The sequence below is a fragment of the Rhipicephalus microplus genome, unplaced genomic scaffold (assembly GCF_043290135.1).
Source record: "Rhipicephalus microplus isolate Deutch F79 unplaced genomic scaffold, USDA_Rmic scaffold_115, whole genome shotgun sequence".
Classification (NCBI taxonomy): Eukaryota; Metazoa; Arthropoda; class Arachnida; order Ixodida; family Ixodidae; genus Rhipicephalus; species Rhipicephalus microplus.
In genome coordinates, this window is record NW_027464687.1 from 102,501 (window position 1) to 115,000 (window position 12,500).

The 12,500-nt window shown below is 60.4% G+C and overlaps 1 non-coding gene across 1 annotated transcript; it reads right to left on the minus strand.

Annotated features, from left to right (window-relative positions):
* Nucleotides 1-1,459: 1,459 nt before the first annotated feature.
* On the minus strand, nucleotides 1,460-3,274 carry LOC142790577 (small subunit ribosomal RNA). The gene has a single exon (XR_012889622.1). It is a non-coding gene; the product is annotated as a small subunit ribosomal RNA (ribosomal RNA).
* Nucleotides 3,275-12,500: the final 9,226 nt, after the last annotated feature.

Consider the following 12,500-nt stretch of genomic DNA (forward strand, 5'->3'; position numbering starts at 1 on the left):
TATCGTTGTGTGCTCGCTCTCATTGGCCCGCCTAACCAGAAAATGCCTGCGGTACACCCATTTGGATAAGAGTGCACGCAGATGCGGGCCTCGACGGCTACACATTTCCTCGGGCGGCCGCCTCCCGGCCTCCGTGGAGCGCGGGATGCACGGTCCCATCGACAAGCCTCTCCCGTTTTTACCGTGGCGTCGCGGTTCACCACGGCGGGCGGGTCGGTCTCCTCCGCATAAAAAGGGGGACCCCCGCTTTTTGTTCCACGAAATCGCACAAGCTTTTTTCGCATCCACGGTTTGCCACCGCACACCAAAATGCCGATCCGGCTGCCTACTTTAGCCAACAGGTGGAGCCAGGCGCGCCGTACTTGCGCGGCACTTCCCACGTCCACCGAAGTCGGTGCCAAGGACCACTTTCGGCGCCGGAGCCGCGTACGAGCCTACTCGAGGCGGAAGAACGAAGCCAGCAAGGGCCTGGCCGCAAGTGCGTTCAATTGTCGGGACGTCCAAGTCCCTCGTTCTTCCGTGCTTCCTCTTTCGGCAAGTCGTTGCGGCACCTTCCCAAAGCGCGCAGACCCGCTAATCGCGACGAGCGCGACGTGGCCGTGCCGCCTTTCCCTCGGCAGCAAGCAAAACGCCTGGCAACGTCGACGCTCCCCTAACCGCGATCTCGCACCGTGTTTCGTGTGGCGAATTCAAAAGCCGGCCGGCGCTGCTGCAACCATTACGGTCGGTACGCATACGCCGCGGAGGGCGGGACGGTCATCGGAGCGTGCGGTTCCTCCATCGAGTACTGCGCACCTCGGCCGTCGCATCGCCGTGCCATGACCGGCCGCGCGTCAACGCGAACCGGTGCCAGCGAGATCCCTCGCCTGCAAGAACCGACCGGCAGCCTCCGTCACCCGAGGACGCGGAAGCGCTTGCCGCGGACGGCGGGACGGTATGCACTGGTGCACAGCGGACCCGTCACATCGCCAGTTCCTTGACCGACCGCCGACGCTTGTGCCGTTCCTCTCGTACTTGGCAGTCGCCGCGCGATTGTCGGGTCTCGTTCTTGCACGCTCGAACGGTCGGGAGGGCACTCGGCTGGCGTTTCGGGAACGCGCAGCCTCGCCTTCTACCGACGTAACCACGACTCGCCGTTCGCGCTCCGCCGCTCCTGTTTACAGTACTAGGCGGTCCCGCAGCGGTCGGGTCGCGCATTTCGAGCGCTTCGAGCCACGGTGCAGTGGCGGGTCGAAAGCCGACCTATGAGTGCGTTGCGCCGTTTGTACCCGCGTCCGCCACCTGGCCGACCGTCCAAGGTCGCGGTGTTGGCGTCCGCTGGGCGCAACAATTTGTCACGGGGTGCCGCTCCACATTCAGGCAGCCCCGTGGGGAAAAGCCGACCCCGCGTCCAAACGGGGTCAGCGGCAGAAAGTGTCGGGCGCAGACGCAGCTGAGGCGCTCACCCTTCACAATCCGTTAATGATCCTTCCGCAGGTTCACCTACGGAAACCTTGTTACGACTTTTACTTCCTCTAAATGATCAAGTTTGGTCATCTTTCCAACAGACCGGCGCAACCGAAAGGCCGCGCCGGACATCGGTCCGAAGACCTCACTAAATCATTCAATCGGTAGTAGCGACGGGCGGTGTGTACAAAGGGCAGGGACGTAATCAACGCGAGCTTATGACTCGCGCTTACTGGGAATTCCTCGTTCAAGGGGAACAATTGCAAGCCCCTATCCCAATCACGAAAGAAGTTCCACGGGTTACCCAGTCTTTTCAGACAGGGATAAAGACACGCTGCTTCCTTCAGTGTAGCGCGCGTGCGGCCCCGGACATCTAAGGGCATCACAGACCTGTTATTGCTCTGTTTCGTGCGGCTAGGAGCCGCTTGTCCCTCTAAGAAGGTTGTAAGGTGCTGGGAACCCCGCACCTATTTAATAGGCTAGAGTCTCGTTCGTTATCGGAATTAACCAGACAAATCGCTCCACCAACTAAGAACGGCCATGCACCACCATCCACCGAATCAAGAAAGAGCTCTCAATCTGTCAATCCTCCCAGTGTCCGGGCCGGGTAAGTTTTCCCGTGTTGAGTCAAATTAAGCCGCAGGCTCCACTCCTGGTGGTGCCCTTCCGTCAATTCCTTTAAGTTTCAGCTTTGCAACCATACTTCCCCCGGAACCCAAATACTTTGGTTTCCCGGAAGCTGCCCGCCGAGTCATTTGAGTAACTCAGGCGGATCGCTGGTTGGCATCGTTTATGGTCAGAACTAGGGCGGTATCTGATCGCCTTCGAACCTCTGACTTTCGTTCTTGATCAATGAAAACATTCTTGGCAAATGCTTTCGCAGTAGTTCGTCTTGCGACGGTCCAAGAATTTCACCTCTAGCGCCGCAATACGAATGCCCCCGTCCGTCCCTCTTAATCATTACCTCGTATTCCAAAAACCAACAGAACAGAAACGAGGTCTTGTTCTATTATTCCATGCAAGTTTATTCAGGCGACTCGCCTGCGTTGAGCACTCTAATTTTTTCAAAGTAAAAGCACCGGCCATCTCGAGGCACACAATGAAGTGCACCAAGAAAGAACCGGCATGATGTTCAGTCCGAGCCGTCGCATCGGGTAGATGCACTACTCGTCTGGAACTGAGATCCAACTACGAGCTTTTTAACCGCAGCAGCTTTAGTATACGCTATTGGAGCTGGAATTACCGCGGCTGCTGGCACCAGACTTGCCCTCCAATTGATCCTCGTTAAAGGATTTAGAGTGTACTCATTTCAATTACGGGGCCTCAAAAGAGTCCCGTATTGTTATTTTTCGTCACTACCTCCCCGTGCCGGGAGTGGGTAATTTGCGCGCCTGCTGCCTTCCTTGGATGTGGTAGCCGTTTCTCAGGCTCCCTCTCCGGAATCGAACCCTGATTCTCCGTTACCCGTAACAACCATGGTAAGCAAGTAACCTACCATCGAAAGTTGATAAGGCAGACACTTGAAAGAAACGTCGCCGGCTCGTGGCCATGCGATCAGCACAAAGTTATCCAGAGTCACCACACAATACGGGCCGAAACCCGATCGATCTTGGTCTAATAAAAGCACCCGTTACCCAAAGGGCTCCAGGCTCACTGCATGTATTAGCTCTAGAATTGCCACAGTTATCCAAGTAGGAAGAAACGATCTAAGGAACCATAACTGATTTAATGAGCCATTCGCGGTTTCGCCTTATTTCGGCATGTACTTAGACATGCATGGCTTAATCTTTGAGACAAGCATATGATTACTGGCAGGATCAACCAGGTAATCGTTCGACTGCGCGTCCGTCCTCGCCCTCGGCGGGCCGGACGCAGTCTGTGTGCGGCGGAGGCCACCTTCAGGCGCCCCAACACGCTTATTTTGCACTCCGAGATGACGGCGTTCGAGCTCGCTACGGCACAACCTTCCCGAAAGACGAGTGGGAGCCGTGCGGCAAGAAGCACGTTCATGCTCGCTCTTTTTCGTTGCATCGACTCGGTCGCGCCGTGCGGGTTGCCCAAGCCCGCTGCACTGTCGGTGGACCGGCCGGAACTAGCAACGGAGCCGAGACTGCAAAGCCGCCAGACGACGGGTCACGCCCGCGTCTTCGGCGCTTTCGCATCTGAATCGCCCGAGGACGACACGGAACACACCTCGATATCGTGGTAAAACGGCACCGTCCGACAACCAGCCCCTAACGCATCAAGCGGATGAGGCTGCAGACGACTGCCGTGGATTCCCCTGGAGCAGACCCGAGGACACGCTTGACGAGGCCGAAGCCCGCCGCATATCAGACACCCGGTCGCTTTCGCGTACGCCGCTCACGAGAACCCCCACATAATAGCAGCGATAAGTACCCAGACCTCCTTGGGCCCTAATACGAGCGTACTCGAGAAAATTTCACCGCGGGTGTGCCCCGAAACGTGTGGCATGTTGAGCGTGCCACAAGTCTACGTCGCTCTCAAACCCGCCGAGGTCGTAGAATTTGCGACCCTACTCACGAAATTCCCACCGAGGATACGGCCGCAAACGTACCGCACCTTGGGTAGGCCACGAGTTTGTGCAACACTACGCTGACGGCACAGCACCGAGGTCGTGCGCGCACGCACGGGAAAATTCCGCCGCGGTTTCTGCCGAAAACGTGAGGCACCACGACTCTCCGCAAGTTCGCGTCGACTGCGAAAGACCGAAGTCGTGAACGACGTGTCCGCTACTCGCCGCCGACACGCTGGACACCAAACGTACAACGACTCGACGGCGTCGTAGAGGCCCACGACGCGGTTTTCCTTAACGACGTCTCGGCGTGGCACCGACAGGTTAGAACGGCCGACCAACGTTCCCTGTCCGCCGTTCGGCTCAGTCGAAGGGCTCGGCGACTTCGGCAACGCTGCGAAGCCGCACGGTGACGCACGCCATGTCCCCATTTTTTTTTTTCTTTCTGCGTCTGCCGGGGTGCCCCTATAATAGCAGCGATAAGCACCCAGACCGCCGTGGGTCGCTCGCCCCGGCTGACGTGGTTTTTCGTACTCCTGCGGCGGTCGCCGTCAAGCACGTCCAAATACGCTACTTTCGTGGGCGCATTCACGCTCTTTCGCTTCGCCGGAGTGCCAGCACTCACTCTGCCAAAAACGGCGAACATCCGAGCGGCGGTTCCCACTTTTGCGTCGGCGTCGCAAACCCCGCCCCGGCAGACGAGGTTTGCCGTACTCGTGCGACGGTGGCCGGCGGGCACGTCGAAAGACGCCGATATCGTGCGCGAATTGGCGCACCTTGGCTTCACCGGAGTGCCGCCACTGACTCCTCCAAAAACGGCGAAGATCCGAGCGGCGCTTCCCACTTTCGCATCGGCGTCCCGAACTCCGCCCCGGCTGACGCGGTTTACCGTACTCGTGCGACGGTCGCCGGCGAGCACGTGGAAAGACGCCGATATCGTGCCCGAATCGGCTCCGTTCGGCTTCGCCGGAGTGCCAGCACTGGCTCGGCGAAAGACGACGAACATCCGAGCGACGGTTCTCACTATTGCGTACGCGTCGCAAACCCCGCCCCGGCAGACGCACTTTGCCGTACTCGTGCGACGGTCGCCGGCGAGCACGTAGAAAGACGCCGATATCGTGCCGGAATCGGCCCCGTTTGGCTTCGCCGGAGTGCCAGCACTCACTCGGCCACAAACGGCGAACATCCGAGCGGCGGTTCCCACTTAGCCGTCGGCGTCCCGAACTCCGCCCCGGCAGACGCGGTTGCCGAGCTCGTGCGACTAGCGACCGCGAAGCCGTCTCGCGACGCCGCTTTCGTGCGCGGCTCCCACTGCGACCTGGGTCACCCGAGGTCGACGAGCAAAAAAGAATGTCGAAAAAAATTTTTTTTTTTTTTGCGTCTGCCGGGGTGCCCCTATAATAGCAGCGATAAGCACCCAGACCGCCATGGGTCGCTCGCCCCGGCTGACGTGGTTTTTCGTTTTCCTGCGGTGGTCGTCGTCAAGCACGTCCAAACACGCCACTTTCGTGGGCGCATTCGCGCTCTTTCGCTTCGCCGGAGTGCCAGCACTCACTCTGCCAAAAACGGCGAACATCCGAGCGGCGGTTCCCACTTTTGCGTCGGCGTCGCAAACCCCGCCCCGGCAGACGAGGTTTGCCGTACTCGTGCGACGGTGGCCGGCGGGCACGTCGAAAGACGCCGATATCGTGCGCGAATTGGCGCACCTTGGCTTCACCGGAGTGCCGCCACTGACTCCTCCAAAAACGGCGAAGATCCGAGCGGCGCTTCCCACTTTCGCATCGGCGTCCCGAACTCCGCCCCGGCTGACGCGGTTTACCGTACTCGTGCGACGGTCGCCGGCGAGCACGTGGAAAGACGCCGATATCGTGCCCGAATCGGCTCCGTTCGGCTTCGCCGGATTGCCAGCACTGGCTCGGCGAAAGACGACGAACATCCGAGCGACGGTTCTCACTATTGCGTACGCGTCGCAAACCCCGCCCCGGCAGACGCACTTTGCCGTACTCGTGCGACGGTCGCCGGCGAGCACGTAGAAAGACGCCGATATCGTGCCGGAATCGGCCCCGTTTGGCTTCGCCGGAGTGCCAGCACTCACTCGGCCACAAACGGCGAACATCCGAGCGGCGCTTCCCACTTAGCCGTCGGCGTCCCGAACTCCGCCCCGGCAGACGCGGTTGCCGAGCTCGTGCGACTAGCGACCGCGAAGCCGTCTCGCGACGCCGCTTTCGTGCGCGGCTCCCACTGCGACCTGGGTCACCCGAGGTCGACGAGCAAAAAAGAATGTCGAAAAAAATTTTTTTTTTTTTTTTTGCGTCTGCCGGGGTGCCCCTATAATAGCAGCGATAAGCACCCAGACCGCCATGGGTCGCTCGCCCCGGCTGACGTGGTTTTTCGTTTTCCTGCGGTGGTCGTCGTCAAGCACGTCCAAACACGCCACTTTCGTGGGCGCATTCGCGCTCTTTCGCTTCGCCGGAGTGCCAGCACTCACTCTGCCAAAAACGGCGAACATCCTAGTGGCGGTTCCCACTTTTGCGTCGGCGTCGCCAACCCCGCCCCGGCATACGCGGTTTGCCGTACTCGTGCGGCGGTGGCCGGCGGGCACGTCGAAAGACACCGATATCGTGCGCGAGTCGATGCTTCTTGGTCTCGCAGGAGGGCCGCCACTCACTCCTGCAAAAACGGCGAAGATCCGAGCGGCGCTTCCCACTTTTTCGTCGGCGTCGCAAACCTCGCCCCGGCAGACGCGCTTTGCCGTACTCGTGCGACGGTCGCCGGCGAGCACGTCGAAATACGCCGATATCGTGCCCGAATCGGCCCCGTTTCGCTTCGCCGGAGTGCCAGCACTCGCTCGGCCAAAGACGACGAACATCCGAGCGACGGTTCCCACTATTGCGTACGCGTCGCGAACCCCGCCCCGGCAGACGCGGTTTGCCGTACTCGTGCGGCGGTGGCCGGCGGGCACGTCGAAAGACGCCGATATCGTGCACGAATTGGCGCTCCTTGGCTTCACCGGAGTGCCAGCACTCACTCGGCCAAAAACGGCGAACATCCGAGCAGCGGTACCCACTTAGCCGTCGGCATCCCGAACTCCGCGCCGGCTGACGCGGTTGCCGAGCTCGTGCGACTAGCGACCGCGAACGCGTCTCGCGACGCCGCTTTCGTGCGCGGCTCCCATTGCGACCTGGGTTACCCGAGCTCGACCAGCAAAAAAGAAGGTCGAAAATTTTTTTTTTTTTTTCTGCGTCTGCCGGGGTGCCCCTATAATAGCAGCGATAAGCACCCAGACCGCCGTGTGTCGCTCGCCCCGGCTGACGTGGTTTTTCGTACTCCTGCAGCGGTCGCCGTCACGCACGTCCAAATACGCCACTTTCGTGGGCGCATTCGCGCTCTTTCGCGTCGCCGGAGTGCCAGCACTCACTCTGCCAAAAACGGCCAACATCCGAGCGGCGGTTCCCACTTTTGCGTCGGCGTCGTAAACCCCGCCCCGGCAGACGCGGTTTGCCCTACTCGTGCGACGGTCGCCGGCGAGCGCGTCGAAAGACGCCGATATCGTGCGCTAATTGGCGCTCCCTGGCTTCTCCGGAGTGCCGCCACTCACTCCTCCAAAAACGGCGAAGATCCGAGCGGCGTTCTCCACTTTCGCATCGGCGTCCCGAACTCCGCCCGGGCTGACGCGGTTTACCGTACTCGTGCGACGGTCGCCGGCGGGCACGTCGAAAGACGCCGATATCGTGCCGTAATCGGCCCCGTTTGGCTTCGCCCGTGTGCCAGCACTCACTCGGCCAAAAACGGCGAACATCCGAGCAGCGTTTCCCACTTTCGCATCGGCGTCCCGAAGCCCGCCCCGGCAGACGCGGTTTGCCCTACTCGAGCGACGGTCGCCGGCGATCACGTCGAAAGGCGCCGAATTCGTGCACGAATCGATGCTTCTTGGTCTCGCAGGAGGGCCGCCACTCACTCCTGCAAAAACGGCGAAGATCCGAGTTGCGCTTCCCACTTTTTCGTCGGCGTCCCGAACTACGCCCCGGCTGACGCGGTTTACCGTACTCGTGCGACGGTCGCCGGCGGGCACTTCAAAATACGCCGATTTCGTGGGCGCATTCACGCTGTTTCGCTTCCCCGGAGTGCCAACACTCACTCTGCCGAAAGCGGCGATCATCCGAGCGGCGGTTCCCACTTTTGCGTCGGCTTCGCAAACGGCGCCCCGGCAGACGCGCTCGTGCGACGTACTCGTGCGACGGTCGCCGGCGAGCACGTCGAAAGACGCCGATATCGTGCTCGAATCGACCCCGTTTCGCTTCGCCGGAGTGCTGCCAGTCACGGCGCAGAAAACGGCGAACAAGTGTTTTTTTTTTTTTTTTTCCTAGAATTTGTGTTATAGAAGGCACATTTGATATCGGACGATAATTTTCAACTTTATCACGCGCACCGATTTTCGTGTAGAGGTTTGCAAGTTTATGGGAATTTCTCCACTTGGAATAATGCGATTTAGTAGTACTACGAGAACTTCATGGATGTACTCAAGGGTACGGGGCAAGTCAGTTACGTCAACACCTGCAGATTTTTTACACTTCAAACTGAAAATTGTTGGTTGTGAGTCCTCGTGTGATATTAAAGGCCGATTCGCTAACACATAGAACAAAGAAAGAAAGGAAGAAAAAACGCCCGCGCTCGCTCAAGAAACCTGGGTTCGCAACAAGTGGCAACAACAAGCAACCGAGCGAGTGCGCCAAAACCCGTGGCGGCCGAACAAACGCGAAGTCCCAACCGCGTCAGCCGGGGCGGCACGGGACAGGAAAAATCACTTCAGCCGGGGCGGCGGGGCACCGAATAAACCTCGTCACCTCGTCGCAGGATAAAAGAGGAAACAAAAAGTCTAAACAGCGTCTGCTGGAGCGAATGCGTAATAAAACAACAACAACAACAAAAAAAAAAAACACCCGCGCTCAAGAAGTCTGCAATCACCACAAAAGGCGACTGTGACCGAGCAGCGTCAGCCGGGGCCGTGCGGAAACGGAAAAACCGCGACTACCGGGGCGTCGAGGCACCGAAAAATCCACTTCAGCCGCGGCGAAAAAAAAAAACAAAAAGAAAGACGGAGGGGGGGGGGGGGAACCACGTCTGCCGGGGCGAAGGAAAAAAAAAAAACGCGTCTGCCGGGGCGAGCCCGGGTGCGGCACCACCGGGAAAACTGTGGCAAACAGACATGGCGATCGAGTGAGTGGGCCGCCAGCCAGGCTCAGCCAAAAAGTGCAAAGTCCGAACTGCGTCAGCCGGGGCGGCAAAAACCACGTCAGCCGGGGCGGCGCAAAAAACCGCGTCTGCCGGGGCGGCACGAAACCGCGTCAGCCGGGGCGGCGCGAAAACTGCGTCAGCCGGGGCGAAAGAAAAAAAAAAAAAAACGCGTCTGCCGGGGCGAGCCCGGGTGCGGCACCACCGGGAAAACTGTGGCAAACAGACATGGCGATCGAGTGAGTGGGCCGCCAGCCAGGCACAGCCGAAAAGTGCAAAGTCCGAACCGTGTCAGCCGGGGCGGCAAAAAACCGCGTCAGCCGGGGCGGCGCAAAAAACCGCGTCTGCCGGGGCGGCACGAAACCGCGTCTGCCGGGGCGGCGCGAAAACTGCGTCAGCCGGGGCGAGCCCGGGTGCGGCACCACCGGGAAAACTGTGGCAAACAGACATGGCGATCGAGTGAGTGGGCCGCCAGCCAGGCTCAGCCAAAAAGTGCCAAGTCCGAACTGCGTCAGCCGGGGCGGCAAAAAACCGCGTCAGCCGGGGCGGCGCAAAAAACCGCGTCTGCCGGGGCGGCGCGAAAACCGCGTCTGCCGGGGCGGCGCGAAAACTGCGTCAGCCGGGGCGAAAGAAAAAAAAAAACGCGTCTGCCGGGGCGAGCCCGGGTGCGGCACCACCGGGAAAACTGTGGCAAACAGACATGGCGATCGAGTGAGTGGGCCGCCAGCAAGGCTCAGCCAAAAAGTGCTAAGTCCGAACTGCGTCAGCTGGGGCGGCAAAAAACCGCGTCTGCCGGGGCGGCACGAAACCGCGTCAGCCGGGGCGGCGCGAAAACCGCGTCTGCCGGGGCGGCACGAAACCGCGTCAGCCGGGGCGGCGCGAAAACTGCGTCAGCCGGGGCGAGCCCGGGTGCGGCACCACCGGGAAAACTGTGGCAAACAGACATGGCGATCGAGTGAGTGGGCCGCCAGCCAGGCACAGCCGAAAAGTGCTAAGTCCGAACTGCGTCAGCCGGGGCGGCAAAAACCGCGTCAGCCGGGGCGGCGCGAAAACCGCGTCTGCCGGGGCGGCACGAAACCGCGTCAGCCGGGGCGGCGCGAAAACTGCGTCAGCCGGGGCGAGCCCGGGTGCGGCACCACCGGGAAAACTGTGGCTAACAGACATGGCGATCGAGTGAGTGGGCCACCAGCCAGGCTCAGCCAAAAAGTGCTAAGTCCGAACTGCGTCAGCCGGGGCGGCAAAAACCGCGTCAGCCGGGGCGGCGCAAAAAACCGCGTCTGCCGGGGCGGCACGAAACCGCGTCAGCCGGGGCGGCGCGAAAACTGCGTCAGCCGGGGCGAAAGAAAAAAAAAAAACGCGTCTGCCGGGGCGAGCCCGGGTGCGGCACCACCGGGAAAACTGTGGCAAACAGACATGGCGATCGAGTGAGTGGGCCGCCAGCCAGGCACAGCCGAAAAGTGCCAAGTCCGAACTGCGTCAGCCGGGGCGGCAAAAAACCGCGTCAGCCGGGGCGGCGCAAAAAACCGCGTCTGCCGGGGCGGCACGAAACCGCGTCAGCCGGGGCGGCGCGAAAACTGCGTCAGCCGGGGCGAGCCCGGGTGCGGCACCACCGGGAAAACTGTGGCAAACAGACATGGCGATCGAGTGAGTGGGCCGCCAGCCAGGCTCAGCCAAAAAGTGCCAAGTCCGAACTGCGTCAGCCGGGGCGGCGCAAAAAACCGCGTCTGCCGGGGCGGCGCGAAAACCGCGTCTGCCGGGGCGGCGCGAAAACTGCGTCAGCCGGGGCGAAAGAAAAAAAAAACGCGTCTGCCGGGGCGGCAAAAAACCGCGTCTGCCGGGGCGGCACGAAACCGCGTCAGCCGGGGCGGCGCGAAAACCGCGTCTGCCGGGGCGGCACGAAACCGCGTCAGCCGGGGCGAGCCCGGGTGCGGCACCACCGGGAAAACTGTGGCAAACAGACATGGCGATCGAGTGAGTGGGCCGCCAGCCAGGCACAGCCGAAAAGTGCTAAGTCCGAACTGCGTCAGCCGGGGCGGCAAAAACCGCGTCAGCCGGGGCGGCGCAAAAACCGCGTCTGCCGGGGCGAATGCAAAAAAAACAAAGAAAAAAGCCCGCGCTTAATCAAAAGAAAACAAAGAAAAAAGCTTGCGCTTAATCAAAAGAAAACAAACAAAAAAAGTTCGCGCTTAAGCCTGGCGGTGGAACCACCGGGGCAAACAGACCTGGCGATCGAGTGAGTGGGCCGCCAGCCGGGGTGAGCCAAAAAGTGCAAAGTCGGAACCGCGTCAGCCGGGGCGGCGCGAAAACCGCGTCAGCCGGGGCGGCGCAAAAACTGCGTCAGCCGGGGCGGCACGGAAAAACGAAAACCGCGTCAGCCGGGGCGGCACGGAAAAACGAAAACCACGTCAGCCGGGGCGACATCAAAATGAGGAAAAAAAAAAAAAACTGCCTTAGGACACCTGCGTACACTTTCATGCGTTTGGGCATATCTCTCTGTAACACGCGCGCCCCTCGTTACGCGCGGCACTCTGTTTTCTCCGACACCCATATTTCGGCGGCATGTGGCACGCGCGCCCGTCCCTACGCACGGCACACCGCAGTGCTTTCTCGATATTTTTCTTTTCCTCCAACACCGTCATCTATAGGCTTTTAGTGACCTGTTGCTCGTGGCAAAAGTTCGCTAGCTCTGACACCTCTTGCATGCGCACCGTTTTTGTGCACGGTGCTATGCCGCAAAGCACGGCAGTCGCATGCGTTTCTCTCAGGCACCTCTTTTTTGACACAACGCTGTGGTGCTTAGAAACACACCCGCCGCTTTTGCGCACAGAACTCCACCGTACAGCACGGTAGTCACGTTTGTTCCACACGAACAGCAGTGTGCATCGTGCTACGACACTTTGAAAGCTTTTTCTTCCGAGTCTCGACCGCGCTGTTCCTTTCGTACTTGGCGCGGTTTTGGGACCAGCTTTGTTTTAAACCCCTACTGCGCGCCGTTCCTTTCGTACTTGGCGCGGTTCAGGGTTTGTTTCGAGCCCTTAGCCGCGCTGTTCCCTCCGTACTTGGCGCGGTTTAGGGTCGAGCTTTGTCTCGAGCCCTCTCCGCGCCGTTCCTTCCGTACTTGGCGCGGTTTAGGGTTTGTTTCGAGCCCTTAGCCGCGCTGTTCCCTCCGTACTTGGCGCGGTTTAGGGTTTGTTTCGAGCCCTTAGCCGCGCTGTTCCCTCCGTACTTGGCGCGGTTTAGGGTCGAGCTTTGTCTCGAGCCCTCTCCGCGCCGTTCCTTCCGTACTTGG